This window comes from Aotus nancymaae, unplaced genomic scaffold (genome assembly GCF_030222135.1).
Source record: "Aotus nancymaae isolate 86718 unplaced genomic scaffold, 86718_ANA_hifiasm-v0.15.2.pri h1tg000020l, whole genome shotgun sequence".
In the NCBI taxonomy this organism is placed as follows: Eukaryota; Metazoa; Chordata; class Mammalia; order Primates; family Aotidae; genus Aotus; species Aotus nancymaae.
This window is the reverse complement of record NW_026988432.1, coordinates 62,804,399-62,832,345: the sequence shown is the minus strand read 5'-3', so window position 1 is coordinate 62,832,345 and position 27,947 is coordinate 62,804,399.

Genomic DNA, 27,947 nt, shown 5'->3' with positions numbered 1-27,947 from the left:
CTCTTAAAAAATCGAAAAGTAGAGAACACTTTCAAGCTCATTCTATGAGGCCAGTATTATCCTTATATCAAAGTCAGATAAAGACATTATAAGAGAAGAAAACTACAGGCCAATATCTCTGATGAATATTGAGCAAAATATTCCAAAAAAAAACTAGTAAATTCAATACAAGACCACACTCATGAAACACACACACATGCACACACACACACACACACACACACACGACAAACTAGGACTGAAAGAAAACAACCTCAACATGGTAAAGCTCAAAGCTAACATCATACTTAAGGTCCAAGACTGAAAGCATTTCCTCTAAGATTAGCAACAAAGTTGTCTACTCTCACCACTCTTCTACTCCTCCTTCTCCTCTCCTCCTCCTCCTTCTTCTTCTTCCTCCTCCTCTTCCTCATCTGTCTCCTCCTCCTTTTCCTCCTCATCTTCATCCTCTTCCTCCTTCTCCCCCTCCTCCTCCCTTCTCCTCCCCTTCCTCCTCTTCCTTCTTCTCTTCTTCTTCTCCCTCTTCTTCTTCTTTCCCCTTCTCCTTCTCCTTCCTTCTTCTTCTTCTTCCTCTTCTCCTCCTCCTCCTCCTCCTCCTCCTCCTCCTCCTCCTCCTCCTCCTCCTCCTCCTCCTTCTTCTTCTTCTTCTTCTTCATCTTCCCCCCTCCTCTTCCTCCTTCTTTTTTTAAGACATCATCTCACTCTGTTGTCCAGGCTGGACTGCAACAGTTCAATAACAGTTCACTGTAACCTACAGCTCCTGGGATCAAGTGATCATCTGCCTCAGCCTTCCAAGTAGCTAGCTGCAGGTGTAAATCACTAGGCCCAGCTATTTTTTTTTTTTTAAGGTAGAGATAGGGTTATGCCATGTTGCTCAGGCTGGTCTCTAACTCCTGGCTTCAAGTGATCCTCCCACCTCAGTCTCCCAAAGCTCTGGGATTACAGGAGGGAGCTGCCATGTCCAGCCTCCCTTCCTACCACTTCTGTTCAACACAGTATCAGAAGTCCTAGCTAGAGCATTAGGCAAGAAAAAGACATTAATGGCATACAGATTGAAACAAAAGAGGTAAATGATCTCTGGTGACATATTCATAGATGACACAATCTTATATATAGAAAACTTAAAAGGTTTTACAAAGAACTGTTAAAACCAATAAATAAATTCATCAAAGTTGCAGGATACAAAAGCAATACACAAAAATCAGATACATTTTTATACACTAACAATGAGAAATCTGAAAAGGAAATTAAGCAAACAATTCAATTTACTATATCATCAAAAAGAATAAAATACTTAGGAATAAGCCTCACCAAGGAGATGAAAGACTCATACAGTAAAAACTATAAAAACATTGCTGAAAGAAGTTAAAGATAACAAAAATAAATGTAATAGCATCTCATTCTCATGGACTGGGAGATTTAATGTTGTTAATATATTCATACTATCTAAAATTATTTATAGATTCAACACAATCCCTATCAAAATCTCCATGACAGTTTTTGCAGAAATAGAAATTTTTTTTCTAAAATGTATATGAAATCCCAAGGACCCCCAAATAGCCAAAAGAATGTCTGGAAGATAAGGAAGTTGGAAGAATCACATTTGCTGTTTCAAAACATATTACAAAGCTAGAGTAACAGAAACAGTATGGTACCAGCATGGAGACAGGCACATACACCAATAGAATAAAATAGAGAACCCAGAAAATAAACTTCATAGATATGGTCAAATGATCCTTGATGAGGGTGTCAAGACAACTCAATGGAAAAAAGCAGTCTCTTCAACAAATAATATTGGGAAAACTAGACATAAACATGCAAAAGAATGACCTTTGACCTTTATTTTATACCATATACAAAAGTTAACAAAATGCACTAAAGACTTATATATAAGACCCCAAACTAGGAAACTCCTAGGAGAAAATCAAAGCTTTTCTGCTTTGATTTGGCAATATTTTTTGGATATGACACCAAAAACACAGGTAACGAAAGCAAATATAGACACATGGAACTGTGTCAAACTTAAATGTTTGTATATCAAAGGATACAATCAACAGAGTGAAAGGCAACCTACAGAATGGGAGAAAATATTTGCAAAGCATACATTTGATGAGTGTTTAGTAGCCAGGATATATAAAGAATTCCTACTTCAAAAAATTGAACTCCTATGCCAATTGAATTCCTAATTCAAAAAAAAAAAAAAAAAAAAAAACAATAAAAAACAGGCAAAGGACTTGAATAGTCACTTCTCCAAAGATGACATACAAATAGCCAACAAGCATATGAAAAGATATATAACATCATTAATCATCAGAGAAATTTGAATCAAAACCACAATGAGATATCACCTCCCATCCGTGAAGATGGTTATTCTATAACACAGAAAATCCATGTTCGTGAGGATATGGAAAAACTGTAACCCTTGTGCATTATTGCTGAGATTGTAAAATGGTGCAAATGTCATAGAAAACAGTATGGAAACTCTTCCAAAACTGAAAATACAAATATCATATGATCCAGAAATCCCACTTTTGAGTGTATATCAAAAAAATTGAAACAGTGTCTCAAAGAGATATTAGCATTCCTGTGTTCGTTGCAGCACTATTCACAACAGCCAAGAGATGAAAAAAACCTAAATGTTCATTGACAGATAAATGGATAGTCAAACTGTGGTCTCTACATATGATGGAATATTATTCAGACATCAAAAGGAAGGAAGTTCTGACACATGCTGCAACATAGATGAACCTTGTAGACATATGCCAAACAAAATAAACTAGTCACCAAAAGAAATGCGGTATGATTATGCTTACATGGGGTATGTGCCTGGAAGTGTCAAATTCACGGGAAATAGCATGGTGGTTCCAGGTACTGAGGGATGGGAAAATGGTAAGCTGCTGTTTGGTGGGTACAGAGTTTCAGTTTTGCATGAAGGAAAGGTTCTAAAGGTCTGTTTTACGACAATGTAAATACACTTAACACTACTGAACTGTCCACTTAAAAACAGGATGATAAATTTAATGTTATATATATTTTGCCACAATAAAAAAATCACAAAGGCAACTATATATCTTTAAGAAATTAGATGGTAGTGGTGGCACACATCTGTAATCTCACCAGCTACTGAGATGTGAGGATCCCTCGAGCCCAGAAGTTCAAGGCCAGCCTAAGCAAGAGTTAAGACTTTATCTAAAAGAAATAATTAATACATTTTAAAAGCAGATAGGGAATAGGTGCATATGTTTTGTCAAACAGCTATGTGTCCAACATTTCTTTGTCAGCTACTAGTTGATTTTCAACTGCCTTTCTTAGTTTCTACGTTTTGTGGTCACCGAGGAATTTATTATTAACTCCCACAGTCCAGTTCACTGCCTTTAGCCACTTGATATTTTTGTGTCAATTTCTGGGAGAATATGATAAGGCATAATGCTAATTTCTGGATGTCTTTTGTGCACAAAGAAAAGAAAAGCAGACGTCACCTTGGAGGAATTGCAAGTAGCACCAGGGTCCACCTCACTTCAGGTAACTATTTCTGCAGGGTCTCAGGGGACCTGGAGCTGCCAGAAGTCTGGAGGAGCATAATGAGCATTCCAGGAACAACCTTCCAGGTCTCACAGGTGGGTGGCTGCCTGCAACCAGTTGTCATTTTTCTATGCAGTAACCATTTCTATAAAGCTGACTGCTGCTAATGGCTGCTTAAGGGGAGCCAACGCAAACACCAAGCCCCTTGCCAAACATGTAAAACGGATCGCTTTATTTCTGCTGATCAGCCTGTAGATTTTTTCCTGGAGTGAAGAGGCTGGTGTACCTGGTGAAAACTGCTGTTTAATTTGCTTTTTCTCCCCTGAGGAAGGATAGCTTAGCCAAAAAGGCTAAATTCTGCAAAGATTAAATTAGTTTGCATAAAAGGCAGTGAATTTCTGGGTAATTTGTTCAGACACTAGTGTGTGCCACTTGGATTACTTCTCCAATTATGCAGCATGGTCTGCAGGTATTTAGGGGATTGGGTTTTAATATCCTCACTTTCCTAATGATAGCATCCTAGGGCTTATGTGCCTCTCCAAAGGAAATGCTGCGTTTGCAGATTTGGGGATGAGTGGAAAGTTTCAAAAGTTGACTAAACTTTTCCATATTATGAAGGCATATATAACGCTCCCTGTTTAAGATCTAATCACCACAGATCTGCGTGGGTGTCTGCTACTTTCAGACAATGTTTACGAAAGATTTCCTTTTTCGAATTATTTAGCCTTATAATAATCATACACCCCTCTTCACATCCAACTGCACAAAAATGGACAAAAACAAAGCATACAGTTGATCTCCCAGTTCCTGCCGTTGCCCGTCAGCTGCCTATCATTTCTCAGCATCACAATTTGTTATATTTCAGTTAGGACATATTAAAATCCAGAAACTAAGGTACAAGTTGTGTTCTTACTCTACAGAGAAGAAGGGCACCCACTCCATCCCTGAGAGGTGGCGGTCCCTCAGGCTTTCCTGACCCATGTGGCCCCCCTTCCCCCACAGACAGGGCCAGAACTGACTCCCCACTCCTCCACTGGCTGTACATATATATACACACATATATATACATATATATGTATAATACACTCTCTATATGTACACACATATATGTGTTTACATATGTGTGTATGTACATACAATATACGCATACATATTTACTTATTTATTTTCTAATATCCGTAGTACACTCTTGTGATTAGAAGCCTGCTGCTCACAGGGTAGAGTTCAGGGTGGGAGTTGGGTCTAGGTTTCAATCATGAGCAAAATAAAGACTGTTTTAAATTTTAGGATAGAGGCAAGAGGAGAGTTTCAGGAGTGAGAGGTTGAGAGGCGTATCTAGGAGTTAGGTAAGCGTGGAGTGGTAGGAGGGGAAGGGTGGAAGTTGTGAGACCTACAAGGAATATGAAACCTGGGCCCATCATGTGCTTAGGCTGGTCCTCAAGCTAGGATGATGAGCTACTAGGTTCTTACTCCCACCACTTTGCCCTTTTCCACTCATCCCCCGGGTTCCCTCCACTTTACTCCCAGCGAAGGAAGAGGGTGTTTACAGTGAGAGAGTTGCTCAAAACAACATACATCCCTCTGTAGACTGCTGTGGACATACACTGCTGGAAGCTGTAGGTCAGAGGATGCAAACCCAGTTACCTCTAGCCCAGGCGAGACGCCTCAGTAAGGGAGGTACTGGGCTCCCACCCACTGTGGGAGGTGGAGAACCACGGCCGGCTGGAGCTGGTGTGCCCTGCCTGATGTTATTCAATGAAGACAAGTCTGTGTTAAAAAATCAAAATATGTCTCCCGACTGCCCATCTTAAGACCCTATTGGTCTTTATAACTCACTCCAAACAACCAGCAAGCGGCAGCGGCCCTGAGAATGGGTCTACTTCCCATGAATGGAAATTCCTGTGCAACCTCGCAGGTTGAATACTGTAATCAATGTGCAGGCACCTGGAACACTGTTCAGCACATCGTGGGTTCACAGTGGAGGTTCAGATGAGACCTGAATGTCACCACCAAAGAGTACTTCTGCGTGCCCCAGGTGTAATCTCCGTAAACATCTAAGCATAACTTACATCGACCTTCAGTGTTAGAAACACGAGCCTGTATTGATCCAAGGATACTTAGATCCTTTCGTGGGTTTCCCAAGACTCCAAAGAAAGGAGGCCCTGGCACCATGTCCGTGTGTCAGTGTGTGATGCCCACAATTGTTACAAGATGAGAGGGTACTGCTCATCCCCAGGACCCAGAGAGCTTTGAAATACCCATTCTGGTAACTGTTGGGCCAGTCTGAAATAAGTCACAGTATTATCCCTGAGTTGTCCATAGAAGGAAAGGGTACAACCAAAGAAACAAAGTGTTCTCAGCTTATGTAAAATTTAATTCATTCATTCATGTATTCATCAACTTGGTTTGAACTCCCAAGTCCCAGGCATGGTCTAGGTGTGGGGTTTTGTGATAAACACAAAACACATAAAGGTGAGTGAGGGGAAGAGAAGAGCCTGTAGGAAGTAGTCTCTTCAACTGGTCAGTGACTTGCGTTTTGTGCACAGTAGTCATATGGAGCCCTGTGGTGGGGGCCTGGCCTGCCCCTGCCCCCCCTTACCTTTACACCACAAGGCTGCTTACCGTGAACACCTGCAACTCTGCCTGAGGGATTATTTTTCTGAAGGCAGGAATACACTTAGCTCTTATCTCTCTTATAAAGCAAGCCAAAGTGCTGGGAAGATGGACTCCTAGAAGCAGCCCTCAAAAGCAGATGAGCAGCTGGTGGATATATACCCCAAATGTCTCACCTCTCAATGAGGTAACTCCAAGGCATGCTCTATGCTGCCTCCCAGTGGCTGGGGAACTTTACAGGCTTTATTTCCCTTCCCCGTCTCATTTCCCCATTCCCTCACCAGTGTTTCCTGGGTTCATCTCTCAAATAAACTATTTGTACCCAGATCCTTGTCTCAGGATCTGCCTCTAAGGGAACCCAAACCAAAGGACCATATTGCTTATACTTTTCTGGACAGTTTCAGTTTTGAAAATTCCATCCCACACCACTATATGTCACGTCTTCAGGTTGAGAAAACCTAGTTGCCATGTATACAGGCCACAGAAGATACCTATGAACGAATAGTCCTTGTTTGAAATCAATGAAAGCCACCTTCCCCCTGCACCATCAAGATCTGTATCTGTGGATAATAGAAATTAAAATACGATGGTAAAGGTGGTTTTAAGCTTTTTTTTATTAAGTAATTTTATTTATATTTCAATTTCTAAAAATGGAGTCTGGCTTATTTTGCTCCATGCCTAGGACTGTAGGAAATTTTCTAGTATAAAGGTCAAGGCTCACCTCCAGTCATGGTAAAGCGTGCTGGGTTAATATGCCCCAGCGGGCTGGCTCTGCTCAGCCCTCACTCCTGTCTGCCCGCCCTTGCTCTCTTGATGGCCGTTGTCACCAAGTACCATGTTACAGAGTCTCCTTGAAGGCAAAAGAAAAGAAAACCATCATCTTGGTTCCAGACAGCCTGGAAAAAAAAATACATATATGGAAGCCAATATGGGAAAAAAGATAAACAGCATGCTTCAGAATTTGTTTAGTGTCATGTTACTTGTCTCCCAAAAGTCCTGATTTTAGCCAGACTTCCCTCAGGCCAGTTTGAAATACGGACATTTTGAACTGTTGAATCATAGCCAAGCTGCATAAAAAGCCTGCTGATATGCTATTTCTGTGTTTTATGCAAAGGATAGTGGGGAAAAAACATTTTTCAAATAGCTCTAAGCACAAGGAAGTCACAAAACTTTATGAAAATCTGCTAAAGAGAGTTGACTAAGTGCCTTGTCCTGTAAGGATTTTGTGCATCAGAGAAAACACAATGGCAGAGATAAACACATACACATACAGCCCACACCCTGCCTGGTTTCACATGTTCTCTGAGGCATCTATCAACAAGCAGCACGTCGCTTACTTATCTTACAAAAGGTGGATTCATCTACTACAGCCACCTGCTTGGCATCCCTAAATCTGCTGGAGCAGCCAAAACTGGCTTCCATCGTCACAGGTGATTCTGAGAGCCTGTCTCCAGGGGTTACATTCAGAAATGACACAGTAGACAGTTTTAAGAACAGTGACCTTGCAATCTCGGCCCCTGAAGACAAGAGAAGGAAAAAAAAGAGATTATAGAGAAAAGACTAATGGGTTTTGTTAAAATACATTGACCATCGAACACAAGATAGAATATGCTTAGAATGTGGAAAGGCAAAGGTGAAAGGTCTTTACTAATTATGATGAACCCAAACGACTGGAAAGATACTAAAACATTAGAAATTGTCAAATACATAGCACAAGAGTTCTATTTCATGTTGTTTTAAAATCATCATGTGCCACCCTTCAGATGAACATTGTGGAAAACACGTCAATTTCTGAAACAAGTAAAAAATCAAAATAGAAATATATTTTTTATGTATATCAAAATAGGATTAAGGCCCAGTACAGTGGTTCATGCCTGTAACCCTAGTACTCAGGGAGGCTGAGGTGGGTGGATCACCTGAGGTCAGGAGTTCGACACCAGCCTGGCCAACATGGTGAAATCCTATTTCTATTAAAAAAAAATTAGCTGGGCGTGGTGGCAGGTGCCTGTAGTCCCATCTACTAGGAAGGCTGAGGCAGGAGAATCGCTTAAAACCAGGAGGTGGAGGTTGCAGTGAACTGAGATTGCACCATTCAGCCTCTCTCCCCACCACCAAAAAAAAAAAAAAAAAAGGAAAAGGCTGGGTGCAGCGGCTCACGTCTGTTATCCCAGCACTTTGGGAGGCCAAGGCCAGTGGTTCATCTGAGGTCAGGAGTTCAAGACCACCTTGGCCAACATGGTGCAACTCTGTCTTTATTAAAAATACAAACATTAGACAGCCATGGTAGTGTGTGCCTATAGTTCCAGCTACTCAGGGGTAGGGTGCTGAGGCAGGAGAATCACTGGAACCCAGGTGGCAGAGGCTGCAGTGAGCCAAGATTGCTCCAGTGAACTCCAGCTTGGGTGGCAGAGCGAGGCTCTGTCTCAAAAAAACAAACAAAATCGGATTACGACTCACATCACTGAGCCTCTTTCAAAAAAGTAAAATTAAATTCAATCAATTCAATTTAGCAAATATTTCCAAAAATATACCAGAATCTGGATATTCTATGTAACCTCTTCATCCCTCAGTTTCCTTATCTATAAATGGGCATAGTCATAGTACCCCGCCTTCTAGGGTTGTTAATAAGTGAAGAACACGTAGAGTAATGCCTGGCAAACAGTGAGAATGACCTGTGTTAGCAACTGACAGCAGCAGCACCCAAATCGTCACCGTTATTAGAGCACAGAGCGCTGGGGGAGATAGAAAGTGAAGGCAGGCACAGCCCTGCTTACACAGGGGTTGGCATTTATCAGGGAAATATGCTAAATACGCAAGTGGAAGTTTCCCTCAGTAGCAACCACAACACACTCAGATGTGAAGGCCTGTTCAATAAGACGGAATTATGTAAGGGACATTGCTCACCTGGGATTGCTCACTCTGGGCGTCAGAACTCTGACTCTGTCAAAGGGCTGACCCAGTTTCAGGTATCTCATACCAAACACGTTCTTTCAACTTGGTACTTCATGAGAATGAAAGAGGGGCTTTTTTTTTGTTTGGATGTTTTGGTTTTTGAGATAGGGTCTTGCTCTTTCAGGCAGACTAGAGTGCAGTGGCATGATCTTGGCTTACTGCTGCCTCAAACTCCTGGGCTTAAGTGATCCTCCCACTTCAGCCTCCGGAGTAGCTGAGCTTGTGATGGAAAACAGCTTAATTGTTCACTGTGTGTAGAGTCCGGTTTATGACAGCAAGGCCTAGTACAAGAGAAGTGAATTTATTTCCAAAGCCAGCTTGGGGGCAGGGCACAAAGTTTTAAATGCACCACTTCACCTTAGGAGCAAAAAGAGGACACTTTTGTAAGATTAGAGGGGAAGGGATCCAGGCCAGGCCTCTACTGGACGGGGCTCATCTGCAAATTGACTGTCAGCAGAAATAAATTGTAGAAGTGGTCAAGTGGGCATGCTTTTGGCATGAGGCGACCCTCTGGAGGTCTGAGTTCCATGGGGACATGCTCTCATCTGCACATTGACTGTCAGGTCTGGAGGAAAGACCCGGCTTGGGACACATAGATGAACTTGCCCTGTATGGAATGTCTGGTGAAGGGGAGGTGAGAGGTTATTTTGCATTTTAAAAAGGGCTAAGTAGGAAGCAAGGGGAAAAGAGAAAGGGGAACAGAAAAAAAAATCATTAAACTACCTCTTAGAGAAATGGAGGTACTCAGTTACAGGACTATAGCTGCATGCCACCACACCTGGCTAATTTTTAAAATGTTTAAAGAGATGGGGTCTTGCGATGTTGCTTAGGCTGGTCTTGAACTCCTAGGCTTAAGCAATCTTCCTGCGTTGGCCTTTCAAAGTGCTGTGATTACAGCCATGAGCCACCGTGCCCGCCAAAGGGTTTAATCAAATGAATAAACCTGTGTTCTGTTACAAGAACCAAGTACCTTTATGCACAATGAGTAATAAAGAATATACACCTTTCCTAGGGGCGCTCATCATCAGCATGCCTCCTCTTCTGTAGTCTCCAGACACTGGAGTGTCTGCTTCTTACTTCAGTGCACTCAGGCTTGACTACAGATAGTTTTCAGCTCTTGCTTTTTTTTTTTTTTTTTTTTTTTTTTTTTTTTGAGACGGAGTTTCGCTCTTGATACCCAGGCTGGAGCGCAATGGCGCGATCTCGGCTCACCGCAATCTCCGCCTCCTGGGATCAGGCAATTCTCCTGCCTCAGCCTCCTGAGTAGCTGGGATTACAGGCACGCGCCACCGTGCCCAGCTAATTTTTTGTATTAGTAGAGACGGGGTTTCACCATGTTGACCAGGATGGTCTCGATCTCTTGACCTCGTGATCCACCCGCCTCGGCCTCCCAAAGTGCTGGGATTACAGGCTTGAGCCACCGCGCCCGGCCAACTCTTGCTTTTTAACCCAGAAATGGCTGCATAGTGAACACCGCAGCTCTGTCTATTCTAAGCGCATATTGAGATCCACCTGGCTGCCTGTCTGTCCCATCTGCAGGATGAGCAGTTGGCCATCCTGATCACCCTGTTCTCGGCCACAGGAAATGTATCACGTGGGTTGTGATGGAAGATGGTACCAAAGCTATAGGGTTTCAAAGGTGAGAGAGACAACAGGTGCATGGGTTGGTAGATGGAGGTGAAGGTTGGAACATAGGTCAGGAAAGGCGAGGAATTAGCATTTTATAAGGTCTTGAAACAATGAATATGAAGATAGAGAAGAGGTGAATTGGGAAAAAGAGAAACATTCTAGACACTGGCAGCTTCCAGAGAGCAGCCCCGCTCTCCACTACACACCTAGCACCTCGAACAGTGGCACATTGTAGGTGCTCGATAAATATTTATTGAATGAACAAATGAATGAGTCAAAGGAAGAGAACATGAAAGGTGCAATGTGACCAATGATAAGGCAGTTCCACACACTTTAATTACTCTACTTTGACTCTAATATGAAAGTCAAGTTGGATTGCAGGAGGAAATTTTAAGTGTTGCTTCATAGTGATACATCAGAATAAGCAAAAATCATTTAGTATTTTTCATGTCTAAGCATATATTTTTTTTTTTGAGGTGGAGTTTCGCTCTTGTTGCCCAGGCTGGAGTGCAGTGGTGCAATCTTGGCTCACCACAACCTCTGCCTCCCAGGTTCAAGTGATTCTCCTGCCTCAGCCTCCCTCCAGAGTAGATGGGATTACAGGCATGCGCCACCATGTTTGGCTAATTTTTTTGCATTTTTAGTAGAGATGGGGGTTTCTCCATCTTGGTCAGGCTAGTCTCGAACTCCCGACCTCAAGTGATCAGCCTGCCTCAACCTCCCAACGTGCTAGGATTACAGGCGTGAACCACCGTGCCCAGCTCAATTTTAAATTTAACCACAATCTCTTCTTTCCTCCTCAATTTCTCTTTTATTTCCCCTCCCTTTCTGTTCTCCTCACCCCCACAGTGTTTCATTCTTCAAATGCCTAATATATATTGCTTCATTTACAAAGCACTAATAAAACATTTAAAACAGAATCTATGCAGCAATGTATCATTGTCATAATTTCCTAACAGATGTGATTGACTGTTCCAGACAATGAGACAAAGATGACTCGTCTTTGCCCTTCAAATCACTGTCTTAAAGTCAGCCAAATGGAACATGGCTCCTAGGATAGATGTTCTGTAAGGTTAGAAATCCTCTATTATGGTTACAAATCTGTGTGTCATGAATAATACTGCATTTACAAATAGACTTGAGAAAGGTCAGTGCATTTTCTCTGCTCTTTTAAAGCTGTTCTCTTTATTTATTAAAGTGTTTGGGTTACAGATTAGCTTTCTAACTTTATTAATGTCTCGCCTGCCTTGAAACCAAAACTGTACTTAGAAACAATGAATGACTGACTTACTTTATTGCATATTTAAGTGCCTTTAAAAATCATTACATTTGTGATTTTGTTTACTGTGTTGGGGGAAAACGTTTACCAGCCAAGGAGAAGAGTCAAGAAGAGACAGATCCTAATGCTCGGCAAGAAGTGAAGTCTCTTCATAGGAAAGTATTAGACAAAAATGCAATCTCACCTCTCAGAAAAACAATTCATTTTTTTAAGTGTTCAGGGCTCTGAAATTTTATGTTATGGATAATTAATAATGAAAGTTGACGTTTCCACAGTTTTTTTAAACCATGGCGGTTTACTAGCATACTTTTTGTAAAAACTCCTTGAAAGCAAAAAATGGTGGCTCTAAGTAGAGCCTGATGGAGTTTTTCTTTTTTTCCTCTGGGACCAGCTGACTCATCCAACATCTGAGTCACTCAAATCCACCCCATACCCCTCAACCCTCCACCCTGCCCTGCCCTCAGAGGCAGAAAAGGTCAGCCACTTCGAGAGGTGGCTGGAGAGTCCCCCCTCTGCAGTGAAGTCATCTGTGGCAGAGCTGGGACTTGAAGCAGCTCTGCAGTTCTCCAGGCCTGTCCAGCAGAGGTGTGGCCTGCTGACCTGCATATCTCCCTCCCTTCCTCCCTCCCTTCTTCCCTACTTCCTCCCTCCCTTCTTCCCTACTTCCTCCCTCCCTCACTCGTTCCCTGCTTCCTCCCTCCCTCCCTCCTTCCCTGCTCCCTCCCTGTCTCCCTTCCTTCCTTCCTTCTCCTTCCTTCCTTCTGTCCTCCCACCCTCCTTTCTCTCTGCCTCTCTCCTCCTCCCTTTCTTCTTTCCCCCCCTTTCCCCTCTTTCTTCCTTCCTTTCAAATTTTCTTCAAATTTATTTTCTTCAATTTTATAAATCTATTTTTATTACATAATTAATATAAAAAATCTCCCTGTAGAAAAGTCAAAAATAAAACTATATCCAAATGTTCCTTGAGCTCTGTCTACATTGTCAGTCTTTCTCCTTAGATGTAGTCACCATATTTAGTGTGTGGACAGCCTTTTACACCTTCTGCTATGCAATGACATATTCACAGATGTATGTGGTTTTGTGTGTGTGAACGTTTTCACTTAGTGGGTGTTATGGTGTGTATTCTGCAATTTGCTTTTTAAAAATATTTTAATATTTTATCAAATCTCAAGTAGATATAAATTAATTTAATGTCTGTAAGGTATACAGAATAACACTACAATAGACACCTACATATCCAAAACCCAGTTTAAGAAATAGAATGTTACTTTTGATTTGGAAGATTTCTAGTTCTTTAATCCCATCCTCTTCCCTCCTCTTTCGTATGAATGTTGTGTTAATCATTTCTTTACCTTTTTTTATAGTATTTCCATATGTATTTCATACTAAAGAATATGTTACATAATTTTTCACATTTTTTGCACTTTATGTAAATGGGATCAAATCTAGTATGCATGTGTGTGTGTTTCTCATGGTTCTGCAGGCTGTACAGGAAGCATAGAAGCTTCTGCTTCTGGGGAGGCCTCAGGAAACTTACAGTCATGGCAGTAGGTAAAGGGGAAGCAGACACATCTTAGACGGCCAGAGCAGGAGGAAGAGAGTGGTGCCACATACTTTTAAACAACTAGATCTTGGGAGAACTCACTCACCATCATGAGAACAGGACCAAAGGGACAGTGCTAAAACATTCATGAAGGATCCACTCCCACGATCTAATCACTGCCCACAAGGCCCTACCTCCAATATTGGGGATTACAATTGAACATGAGATTTGGGTGGGGACAAAGATCCAAACTGTATCAGTGTGTGTTGCATGTGTAGCTGTAGTTTATTCATTTTCCCGACTGTATTATAGCCCATTGTATGATTAGAGGACTACTGAAGCATACATTCTACTATTGTCTATAATTTAGATTTCTTCTAATTTTTCACTAAACAAAAAATTATAAAAACAGGGGAGGTGGAGCCCCCACCTCTTCTTGTACAAATCCCTGAATGTATATGTACAAAGTTGAACTAGAGCATATACGTAGGTCCTTCCTGGTCAATGAGTGTGCACATTTTCAACTGAACAGATTTGCTTAACAAAAAAGCAAACTATGAAATATTTAAAGAGGTTTATTATGAGCGATATGAATGACCATGGCCCAGGAAACAGTCTCAGGTCCTGAGAAAGTGTGCCTGAGGCAATCAAGTTACGGTTTGGTTTTATACATTTTAAAAAGGCAGAAGATATAGGCAAAGACATAAATCAAACATGTAAAATATACATTGGTTCAGCCCAGAAAGAGAGGACATCCCGAGGGAAGTGGGGTTTACAGTTCCAGATCACAGGTGGACTCAAAGTTTTTCTGATTGGCAATTGGTTGAAAGAGTTAAGCTAAAGACCTGAAATCAGAACAACAACAAAATGCTTGAGTCAAGATAAAGGGGATTATGGAAGCTACAGTTTTTGTTATGTAGAAAAAGCCACCAGGTAGTAAGCTCTAGAGAAACAGATGATAAGTGTCCCATTTTGGACCTTAAAAGGCATCATACTCTTAATTAATCTCTTCCAGATCCAGGAAAGGACTGATTGCATTAAGGGAGACTCTTAACAGATGCAAATTTACCCTACAAAAGATAGCTTTGCAAGGCCATTTCAAAATATATTTTGAAAAAAATATGTAAAAAAAATATTTGGGGGTAAAATATTTTGATTTCCTTTAGGGTCTGCTATCTGTCTGTGATGCTATACAGAGTCGGGCTGAAATTTGGTATCTTATTACCAAAGGGTCTGTTCTGTAAGTCTATGATCTCTATTTTAATGTTAATACTGGTCAGTTGTGCCTGAACTCCAAAAGGAGAGGGATAAAATGAGATGTGTCGAATCTTCCTCCCCATCAAGACCAGGAATTAAAATTTTCAGGTTCTCTGGGGTCCCATTGCTCAGGAGGGGTTTCATTCAGTTGACTGGGAGCTTAGGTGTTTAGTTTGGTTCAGAAGGATATGCAAGGTGGTTTTCCAGAGTGGTTGTAGCGATAGACACTCCTACAAGCATTGTAGAGGCCTCTGGCTGTTCCACATCCTGCCCAATACTTGGACATTATCAGATTTTTTAATTTTGGCAATCAGGTGGCTGTGAAATAGCATCTCATTGCTTAAATTTTTATTTCCCTGATAATAAATGTGGTTGATCATTTTTTTCTTTTCTATAAAGGGTATATTCAAGTTTTGAATCTGTTTTTCTAGATGGTTATTTCTCTTTGCAGGGAGAGGGGATTGTAGGATTTCTTCATTTAACCCTCATTGCTCATGTGTTGCAATCATCTTTCCTGAGTTTTAGCATATCTTTTCACTTCCTTTTGATGTCTTATAATGAATGATTTTTAATTTTAATCTAGTTAAATGTATCAGTATTTTCCAGTTAAATCCATAACATTTTTGTCTGTTCTTAAAAACTCGTTCTGGAAGATCTAGCTAGAGCAATCAGGCAAGAGAAAGAAATAAAGGGCAACCAGATTGGAAAAGAGGAAGTCAGATTATTTCTGTTTGGTGATGATATGATCATACACCTAGACAACCCCTAAAGACTCCTCCAAAAGATTCCTAGATTTTGTAAATGAATTCAGTAAAGTTTCAGGTAACAAAATCAATGCACACAGTAGCATTGGTATACACCAACAACTATCAAGCTGAGAATTAAATCAAGAATTCAATCTCTTTTACAATAGTTGCAAAAACAAAAACAAAAAAACAAACAAACAAAAAGCCCAGGAATATACTTAACCAAGAAGGTGAAAGATCTCTATAAGGAAAATTACAAAACACAGCTGAAAGAAATCATAGATGACAGAAACAAATGGAAATACATCCTCGGCTCATGGATTCGAAGAATCAATATCATGAAAATGACCACACTGCTCAAAGCAATTTATAGATTTTTTTTTTTTTTAAACAGAGTCCTTCTCTGACACCCAGGCTGGAGTACAGTGGTGCAATCTTGGCTCACTACAGCCTCAGCCTCCCATGTTCAAGCAGTTCTCCTGCCTCAGTCTCCCAAGTAGCTAGAACTACAGTCATGTGCCACCTCGCCTGGGTAATGTTTATTTATTTTTAGTAGAGACTGGGTTTCACCATGTTGGCCAGGCTGGTCTCAAACTCCTGGCCTCAAGCAATCCTCCCACCTCAGCCTCCCAAAGTGCTGGGATTACAGGTGTAAGCCACCACTCCTGGCCGCAATCTATAGATTTAATGCAATTCCTACCAACATCATTTTTCACAGAATTAGAAAAAAAAAAAAATCTTAAAATTCATATGACACCAAAAAAGAGCCTGAAGTGTCACAGCAATCCTAAGCAAAAAGTAAGATTCCGGAGGCATTACACTGGCTGACTTCAAATTATGCTACAAGGATATAGTTACCAAAACAGCATGGTACTGTTATAAAGGTAGATATACAGACCAATGGAATAGAATAGAGAACCCAGAAATAAAGTCAAATACTTACAACCAACTGATCTTTGATAAAACATATAAAAACATAAACTGGGGAAAGAATATTCTATTTAATAAATGATGCTAGAGAAATTGGATAGCCACATGTAGAAGAATGAAATTAGATCTCTATCTTTCACCATATTCAAAAATTAACTGAAGTTGTATAAAATATTTAAATCTAAAACCTGAAACCATAAAAATTCTACAAGAAACTCTAGGAAAACCTCTTTTGGACACTGGTCTAGACAAATAATTTATGACTAAGACCTGAAAAACAAATATAACAAAAATAAATAAATAGGACCAAATTAAATTAATTAAAGTTTCTGCATAGCAAAAGAAATCCTCATTACAACCTAGAGAATGAGAGAAAATGTTTGCAAATTATACATCTGATAAAGAACTGATATCCAGAATCTACAAGGAACTCAAACAAATTTGCATCATTTAAATGCAAATTAAAACCACAAGGAGGGGCCGGGTGCGGTGGCTCATGCCTGTAATCCCAGCACTTTGGGAGGCCGAGGCGGATGGATCACGAGGTCAAGAGATCTAGACTATCCTGGTCAACATGGTGAAACCCCGTTTCTACTAAAAATACAAAAAATTAGCTGGGCATGGTAGCACGTGCCTGTGGTCCTAGCTATTTGGGAGGCTGAGGCAGGAGAATCGCCTGAACCCAGGAGGCGGAGGTTGCGGTGAGCCGAGATCGCGCCATTGCACTCCAGCCTGGGTAACAAGAGCGAAACTCCGTCTCCCCTCCCCCCGCCAAAAAAAAAACCACAAGATGTCACCTCACCCAAGCCAGAATGACCATTACTAGAAAAGTTGAAAAACGAGTTGTTAGCATGGATGTGGTGAAATGGGAACACTTATATACTGCTGGTGGGAATGTAAATTATTACAACCTCTATGGAAAACAGTGTGGAGATTTCTCAAAGAACTAAAAGTAGATATACCACTTGGCCCAGCAATCCCATACTGGGTATCTGCTCAAAGAAAAAGTAAATCACTATATCAAAAAGACACCTGCACAAATATGTTTATCAAAGCATAATTCTCAATTGCAAAGATAGGGAATTAACCTAAGTCCTCATCAACTGATGAATGGATAAAGATATATATACTGCAGAATATTACTCAGTCACAAAAAAAGCATGAAATAATGTCTTTGCAGCAACTTGTATGTGACAGGAGCCCATTATTCTAAGTGAAGTAACTTGGGAATCTAAAAGCAAAAACCGCATGTTCTCACTTATAAGTGGGAGCTAAGCTGTGGGTATGCAAAGGCACATAGGCTCAATGTATAATGGACATTGGAGACTCAGAAGGGATGAAGGTGGGAGGAGGATGAGGGATGAAAAACTACCTATTGGGTAGAATGCACACTACCCAGGTGATGGATGCACTAAAATCCGATTTCACCACTATATAATTCATCCAGGTGACCAAAAACCACTTGTACCCCTATAGCTATTGAAATTAAAACATTTCTTTTTTTTTTTTAAAGAACTCATTCTTTCTCCTGGGATTATAAAGAGAGTCTTCTTTGGTATTCTATAAATTTATGGTTTTGCCTTTCACATTAAAGTTGTTAATCTTTTTTTGTCTGATGAAAAATAAGATTCCATTTTCACTGTTTCCATCTGGATAATCATTGGACACCACCACATTTGTTGAAAAGGCCACTCCTCTGTTGATTTGCACAGCCAGCTCATAACTCAAGTTTTCACATACATGTGAGTGTGTTCTTGGGTTTGATATTTTGTTCTATTTGATTATTATTTTTGTGCAAATACTACTCAGTCTTAATTGTGACAGATGTATATTAAGTCTTGATAATTAGGGCAAATCTCTCTTAGTAGTGTTTTGTAATTTTCCTTCTTCCTCATTTTAGAATCACTTTACCAAATTCCATCAAAAGGAAGCTAGCTAAAAACTGTCGTGACTTTTGCTGGAAAGCATTGAATCTGTAGGTTATGCTGGGAAGAACTGATATGCTTATGTTATTGAATATACCAGTTTATGCACATGGCATATGCTTGCATTGATCTTGGTCTGCTTTAACCTCTCTCCATCATGTTTTATATCATTTTCATAAAGTTATTTCTCATTTTTTGCTAGATTTATTTCTATATAGTTTGTATTTTAATAGTTTAAAATGGTATTATATTTATTATAGTTAATATATTATTATATTTGTCACTGAGGTAGGAGGCAGGACTAGACTCTGGAGGCAGGGGTTGGACACTGGACCAAATCGAGGACTAGCTAAAACAAGTCTAGGGGCAGGGCAGTAATCCTGTAATTCCAGCACTTTGGGAGGCTGAAGCAGGTAGATCACTCAAGGTCGAGTGTTCAAAACCAGCATGGCCAACACGGTGAAACTCCTGTCTCTACAAAAATACAAAAATTAGCTGGGCATGATGGAAGGTGCTGGTAATTCCAGCTACTTGGAAGGCTGAGGCAAGAGAATCACTTGAACCCGGGAGGCAGAGGTTGCAGTGAGCCAAGATCATACCATTGCACTCCAACCTGGGTGACAGAGCAAGATTCTGCCTCAATAATAACAACAATAATAATAATAATAAATGAATCAATAAAACAAGTCTGGAGCAGAAGCACCTCCCTATAAGACACACCCATCAATGTACCGTATCAGCTCCCCATTGCCATGGCAACACCGAGAAGTTACTGCTCCTTTCCATGGCAACTATTCCACAATCCAGAAGTTACAACCCTCATCCTAAAAAATTTCTGCATAAACCGCCCCTTAATTTTTACATGATTAAAAGTAGGTATAAATATGAGTGGAGAACTGTCACTGGTCACACCGTGTTTGGGGTGGCCCTATTCTGCGAGGAGCAGTACCTCTGCTGCTGCTGTATGCTGCTGCTTCAGTAAAAGTTGCTGTTTAATACCACCAGCTTATCCTCGAATGCTCTCCTGGGCGAAGACAGGAACCTGCTCTGGCTAAGTCTCAATTTTGAAACTTGCCTGTCCTGCATCATCACTAACATATAGACATGTAGTTTGTTTTTATATTACTTTTAATAATATAAAATAATACTGTTCAACTCTCTTATTAACAGTAAACATATATCTGTGGATTCTTTTGAGGTCTATATGTAGACAATAATATCATGCAAATAATGAGAATTTTGTTGTTTCACAATTCTTGTAAACTTTATTTCCTGGACTCCTTATGTCAGCTAGGATGTCTAGTACAGTGTTGAATAAAATGGCAATAACAGGCTTTAACAAGCTTTAAGCAAAATGTGTTCATAGTAATGTTTCACATACCCTAAAAATAAAGAACTAAAATCAAAGGGGCTGTGGGAGGAACTCAAATGGAATACCAACAGAAAATTGAACCTAATAGTAATACAAATGAAAAACACACCCATACTGAAAAAGCTGGGATGGGGAGGGAAAATAACTAACTTGGTAACTTTGGAAAATAGTAACTTGACTGTAAACTGTAAGACTTAAGACTCCAAGCATTGCACACAGATCTTGCACTGAGATAGTACATTTGTTTTTCACAGAGGTATGGGTTAGAGACTCTGAAATTATTTTATGTGTGGATGAAGATTGAGAACGCAAGTAAATGTAATGTGTATTATGAGAGCTGGGTTTCTCACTGTCAGAGAAAGGAGTGACAAACACAGAAAGAGAGGAAAAGGCTAGAATGAACCCTGGGGTGCTGGATGAACTCGTGTTTTCTGGTATATACAAAGATAGACAGATATAGAAATATCCGTGTATCCTTAATACATTTTCAACCCTTCTTTTTTATCATATTAACACATTTAAAAAATATTCTATATTTGTTAAGTATAATATCTGAATTCTTTGCAAATCAGATTGTGGTCATGATTTCTGTGACTCTTCCTGATGTCTTTATGTGTGTGTGTGTGTGTGTGTGTGTGTGTCTGTACATATAATGATTATTTTTAAATGTGAGCTCATATTTTTCAGAACTTTATTTGTGGAAGTTCTCTGAAGACTGGGTTAAAGCTGGACTCGTCTGGAGGGTTTATATTTGTATTTCCTGGTTGACTGGGTTCCTTCTTAATTCTGAATCACTTGAATTTAAGTTCCTGGTTTGAGGTTTGTTGAATCAACCCAATAATGTAAATTCAGACTCAAAATATGTGGGTCTAGTTTGTGGTTATGAAGTATGGGAATATACCAAGGTTTGAGACGGACATATTTCTTTACCGGGGTGGAAAGGGAGAATACATTTCTGGCTCACCTTTGCATTGAAAATTTAGTCCTCTACGGTGCCAGATTCAGGGCAGGGGTGAGGGTTGATGTATCCTTATACTCCTCCATTTATCTGTCAGGATAAGTCCTGGGCTTTGATTTTTGTACTCATAAGCCTATACACACACATACACACACACACACACACACACACACACACAGGCAAAAAAGGAAGAACACACTCCTTCAACACAAAAGCCAACCTGCCTGCTTTGCTTACCTCTCTGGGTTCCCACTTTCCTTTTGTCTTTGGCTCAGGATTCCTTCACTCTTGCCAGCTCATCCACACAATTTTAAACACATATTTCTATATATTTTGCAGAATGTGTAGTTGTTTTTGGCAGAAAGACTGGCGCCATGCTGCCTCTAGCAATGCTAACAAAACCAAATGCGTGCTGAGGATTTAACTTACTCCTGGCCTGGGCTTCATGGATTATCTATTTCACAGCAACCCTGTGAGACAGGCATGATTATTGTTGCTGTTTCACAACCAGTGAGATGGAGCAGGGGCCCCTCTTAGGGCCTGTGAGTCCCCTTTCCCCCAAGCATGGAAATAAAGGAAAATACTGAGTTCTTTCAAGTAAAGTTCCAGGCACCTCGCTAGCCCTGAGAGGTAAATGAGCCACTTGATGAGCAAGAAAGTAATAGTAGCCTAAAACAATAGCCAAGAAAGTTAGAATCACAGGCTGTTTGGTTCTCTATAGAAATTAAAGATAGTATCTTAACATATGTTCTTGAGTTGTTTTTCAGAAACCCAGACCCCCACCAAATTGTTCCACTAGCACAGAGACCGCAGATGAGGCAGAACTGAGGAGCGAACCCTGAGCTCCGTTTTTGTTCTAAATTTCTTCCTGAAGGGCCTGGAGGAGGTCACACCCATGAGCCAAAGCTAACATTATTTTCTCCTGATCCCAAATTTTTAGACAAAGCTTCACGTTCTAAGCCAATCACAAGGCAGAAAATCTTTGAATCCACCTAGGACCTGTGGGCCCTCATTTCAAGATGCTCCACCTTTTTATATCCAATTGTTACTGGTAGTCAGATAGGTATGAGCAGGGGCAGGAGAGGGCTCTCTTCCTCCCACTAGGAATGTCAGGTGACGGTTTGGCAATGATAGCATTGCCTCTCTAAAAGTGATAAACCAGCAGCCGGTGCCAAGGAGAGATCATTTCCTGACGGTCCACAGCTGTTGTACTAAAGTGTTAATTGAACGTAGATACCAGGGAGAAGCAACTTCCCGGGCCTGTGCATTAAGAGACAAAATGGCATAGTCTGACCTCCCAGGGGCACTCCACCAGCAAAGGGAAGCAAGCCTCAGATGGGCATGCCTACAACTTCCTAAACACACTGTACGCTCTCTTCTCAAGGGCAAGGAGGGCACTGTGCATGCAGGCAGCCCATCCTAAGGGAAGAATCGTGGGAAAGGGACTGGCCTACAAAGCCCTAGGATCAAGGTCACTCGGATCTCTCCCAAGCACACTTTCTTTTTTTTCCTGCCCTAAAGCTTTTTAATGAACTTCCACTCCTGCTCTGAGCTTGCCTTGGTCTCTTTTCTGCCTTATGTCCCTCAGTAGAATTCTTTCTTCTGAGGAGATAGGAATTGAGGTTCCTGCCAACCCATAAGGGATTTGCTGCTGGTAACTTGATTACCCTCTACTGGTAACATATTTCCTGCCATGTGACTTGGATATTTGCCACCAGTAACAAAACCAATGTATAACTTTTAAGTATTGATTTATGAGTTTGGTTGAGGCAGAGGTTACTTTAAAAACTCTTAACTGTAAGCTATCTGAGAATTTGGGTCTTAGGCATTAGCTGCCTGATTCTCCTTCATTGGTGCCCTGCAAATAAGCGCCTTCCTTTCTCCTGCTGCAAACCTCAGTGTATTTGGGCATCACTGCAATGGGTGGGGGGACCTCAGTTCAATTTGCCAGCACTAGCTTATAAGTACTCATATTTAGAGGTCATATTTAAATGTTCCATCATAATATAGTTTAACTGTAGAATAAAGCTAGATGATGTGATTCTTGGATATATCAAGGCCAAGAGCTTTCTCTAGTCACAATTATCTTCTAAATAGAACCTCCATCAGCACAGGGAGAGAGCTTAAAGATGAGTTAAAATCCTGGCTAACTACCTCTGAGTGATTTCTTATTGGGTATTAGTGTGTCAAAACAAGAATTATTTGACCAGATGGAAAAGAAAGGCACTCCCTGAATAAGTAACAAGAAGCAGACATCTCACCTTAGAAGGAGACCACGGCCCCTTCGCAGTGGTCATTGCGAAAGGCCTTTGAGGATTATCCTGACAAATAGGGAAAATGTCTACTCATGACCTTGGCAAAGTGGAAGATTCAACCTGAAAATTGTCCATTTTTGAGATTGTTTGTCAAGTTAAGTTTCAATAGAATGCTCAGCATAAATATTTGTGTTTCATCATATTCAGGACATTACTCTTTTTTAAAAATTATTGCTTTAAAAACAATCCTGGAAAACAAAACAAAAATAAATATATCCTTGAGAATTATATAAACTATCAGGAATAAATAATTCTTGCAACAGACACACTAAATTGGACACTGTGACAGGCGCAGCCCGTAACTATCTTTGTTTAGGGCTGCGCTCCACAGAGCCTTATTCTAAGAACAAACACTTCAAGCAAAACATAGCACATTGGCTGTGTTTACTATTCCTGATGGCATTATGAGTCCAGCTATGATCTGACAATTTTTTATACTTCACGAATAGATTTCCTGGTAAAACTCCTAGGAGTTAAACAGTGTCAAAAGCTTCACTGGGATAAAGCTGTTCTTAACTTATCAGAACTGTGTCACGGGGTAAAATGTGTCTTATTTTTTGGTAGTGATTTATGTTTAGTAGAAACTACTTGCCACACACACTTTGGCAGTTCAGTGTAAATTTCTATGAGCAAAACCTTTATAACATAGCCATCACATATTGGGATGAATATGTTTCAGCGCAAGGAAAAAATAGTATTTTTAATCTCCATCTCTCCCCTATTTCATTTCATGTCATTGTAACAGTCAACATAACAGAGAGTTACTTTCTTATGAAGAAAAGTAATTCCTCCATGGAACTCGTCAGGGGAGTTAAGAAGCACACATGTGACTATACCCACTCACGTATGAAGTTAGAAAGTGACTGATACCACTAAGTACATACGTCCTCAAGGGCGTGTTTTCCTGCATTACTTGCATTTGAGTGAAAAGTGGCCACTTAGAAAACATTACAACTATAGCTAAAGAGCTAGTTCCCTTTACAGAGATGTGGAGCACCAGCATTTTGAAGATAGCCTTAATGTTTTGACTTAACTGCTTATCTCATTAACAAGCCAAGTGAAGTTTAGCTTCAAAGTCATCTGGAACCATTTGAATAATTTAAGTTCACATGTTTATCTGCTGTGTGTGCTATATTTTTGATTATTTTTGATTACTATATGATATGATGGAGTCATTTGAAATCCTTTCAGGAATAAATCAGAGTATAAATCTGCGTGCGCGCACACACACACACACACACACACAGACACACAAAGTGACATGGCATGGTGGAATCTCAATCCAGAAAAAAAAGAGACTTGATAAACTGCAACTATAGAAATATTTTTTCCAATTAGACCTCTTAAATTTTGAGAAGAGAAATTTTTGAGCCAGGCACGGTGCTCATGCCTGTAATCTCAGTGCTCTGGGAGGCCTAGACTAGAGAATCCCTTGGGGTGAGGAGTTCCAGGCTACAGTGAGCCGTGATAGCACCAGCACACTCCAGCCTGGGTGACAGAGCAAGACCCTGTCTCAAAAGAAGAGGAAGAGGAAGAGGAAGAGGAGGAAGAAGGAAGAGGAGGAGGAGAAGGAGAAGAGGGAAATGTTTCCATCATTTTTTTATTGTTGTTATTGATACATAGAGGTCATTTTTCTTTAAATCCTTAAGGATTTGGCCTTTTTAAAAGAAGTATGCAAAATAATAGTACCTTTTGGAAAACAAAAAGATAGTATCCAAAATCTGGGTAGCAATGTGTGCTGTCTTTGATTCGTAGAAAGGATGGCTCTGGACCGTCAATAGGATAAATACCATCAATTATTTTGCCAGGAACAGCAAGGATTGTGCTCTGATGAGCCCCATTCCCCTAAATCCTGTTGTGACCAATGGCACCAGTTTTTCAGGTGATCAACTGGAATTTGGGGCTTTTAGCCACTGCCATATGGCTTGACTTTTTAAGTGATAATTCTAATTAAATTAATTATTTTGATACCAAAAAGATCGTTTTCAGCTAGAAAAATATTTTTAAAATATAGATTATTCCCTAACTTGTAACCCAAACACTGACTAACTAACATATAACTGTATGATTAAAAAAAAAGAAAGAAAAGAAAAAGGAGGAGGAACAAGAAAGGGAAGAGGAAGAGAAAAAGAAGGAGACTGAATGTTAAACACAAATTTGCTCTTGTGAAAAGCAATGTGTACGTGTACAAGATATTGACACCATAGAGTTGTGGCAGAGATCCCTAGTTGCCCATAACACATCCATTGGCTCTTCCTCTCTCTTGTCAGTGGGTCCCAATTTATAGTTGTCATCTAACTATAAGACTATTTGTCCAATATTCTTTTGGAACAATAAGATATAAGTAGATGTTTCTTGATGTCCAGGGAGATTCATTCCCTGGACAGAGTGACACCAGGATTTCTTTATTTTTCAGGTTTTTTAAAATTATACTTTAAGTTTTGGGGTACATGTGCAGAACGTGCAGGTTTGTTACACAGGTATACATGTGCCATGGTGGTTTCCTGCATCCATCACCCCGTCATCTACATTAGGTATTTCTCCTAATGCTATCCCTCTCCTAGCACACTATTCCCCAACAGGTGCTAATGTGTGATGTTCTCCTTCCTATGTCCATGTGTTCTCATTGTTCAATTCCTACTTATGAGTGAGAACATGCATTGTTTGGTTGTCTGTTCTTGTGTTAGTTTGCTGAGAATGATGGTTCAGCTTCATCCATGTCCCAGCAAAGGACATGAACTCATATTCTTTTTTTAATGGGTACATAGTATTCCATGGTGTATATGTGCCACATTTTCTTTATCCAGTCTGTCATTGATGGGCATTTGGGTTGGTTCTAAGTCTGTACTATTGTGAGCAATGCCATAATAGGCATATGTGTGCATGTGTCTTTATAATAGAATGATTTATAATCTTTTGGGTATATACCCAGTAATGGCATTACTGGGTCAGATGGTATTTCTGGTTCTAGATCCTTGAGGAATCACCACACTGTCTTCCACAATGATTGAGCTAATTTACACTCCCACCAACAGTGTAAAAGCATTCCTATTTCTTCGCATCCTGTCCAGCATCTGTTGTTTCCTGACTTTTTAATGATCACCATTCTAGCTGGCTTGAGATGATATTCCATTGTGATTTTGATTTGTATTTCTCTAATCACCAGTGATGATGATCTTTTTCTCATGTGTTTGTTGTCTGCATAAATGTTTTTTCTTGAGAAGTATCTGTTCATATCCTTCATCCACTTATCAATGTGGTTGTTTATTTTTTTTCTTGTAGATTGGTTGAAGTTCTTTTTAGATTCTGGATATTAGCCCTTTGTCAGATGGATAGATTGCAAAAATTTTCTGTAGGTTAGCTGTTCACTCTGATGATAATTTATTTTGCTGTGTAGAAGCTCTTAAGTTTAATTAGATCCCATTTGTCAATTTTGGCTTTTATTTTTTTGCCATTGTTTTTGGTGTTTTAGTCATGAAGTCTTTGTCCATGCCTATGTCCTGAATGGTACTGCCTAGGTTTTCTTCTAGGGTTTTTATAGTTTTAGGTCTTACATTTAAGTGTTTAATCCATCTTGAGTTAATTTTTGTATAAGGTATAAGGAAGGGGTCCAGTTTCAGTTTTCTGCATATGGCTAGCCAATTTTCCCAATACCATTTATTAAACAGGGAATCCTTTCCCTATTGCTTGTTTTTGTCAGGTTTGTCAAAAATCAGATGGTTGTAGATGTGTGGTGTTATTTCTGAGGCGTCTGTTCTGTTCCATTGGTCTATATGTCTGTTTTGGTACCAGTACCATGCTGTTTTGGTAACTGTAGCCTTGTAGTATAGTTTGAAGTCAGGTAGCATGATGCCTCCAGCTTTGTTCTTTTTGCTTAGAATTGTCTTGGCTATGCAGGCTCTGTTTTAGTTCTATATGAAATTTAAAGTAGTTTTTTTCTAATTCTGTGAAGAAAGTCAATGATAGCTTGATGGGGATAGCATTGAATATATAAATTACTCTGGGCAGTCTGGGAGTAGCCCCAGGATTTCTAATGTTGCTTTGTCCAAATCTCTGATGTCACGGAACTGACGGTCTTGCTTTGGGACTACTTATTTGTGACTTTTTTTACATGAGAAATAAAATAAAATTTCCTCTTATTTAAATTGCTATTTGAGAGGGTTCTCTTATTTGTAGCAAAACAAAATCCTAACAGTTAAAGCTGCTTACCACTATAAATATCATAAAATACTTTCACATTTATTATTTCTTTATAGACTACAAGTAAATCTATGATATAGGTAAAGAAGATATTATTATCTTCATTTTATAGATGAGGAAACGAGGGCTTGGAAAACATGAGTATTATGTCCAAGGCCAGAAGTTTCCTTAGGATAGAAGCAAGTTTGTAATTCATGCCTTCTGTCCATAATCTCACTTTCTGCTATTTCATCAATTCTCTCTGCTCTGCTGAAACTGGCTTACTAGCATCTTCATTTACAAGTAGTGATTAATAGCTGTTGACTATTTACTATGTGCTAGACATTACTGTAGTTTATTTAGCTGTGTTATTTCAATGAAGACTCACAGTTTCATTAAGTGGATACTATTAATTACTCCCATTTTACAAGTGGGGAACTGAAACTAAGAGGTGAAATACCTTGAGGTTGACTTGATGATCAATAGCAAAACTTTGACCTGAAATCAGGCAGATTGATTTCAGAGTAGGGGAGCTTCACCTGAGTCCTCTAAGTAGGTGAAGGAAACTGCAGCCTGGTTGATGAACAGTGAACTTTCTCCAGAAGAAAAACTAAATATATACAGCATTATAATCCTAAATATTGAGAGTACTCATTTGAGAGAACTTTCTTATAGTCAGTGCCAAGAACAAGTATAATTCTTTCAGGCATTTTGTAATATTATGTTAATC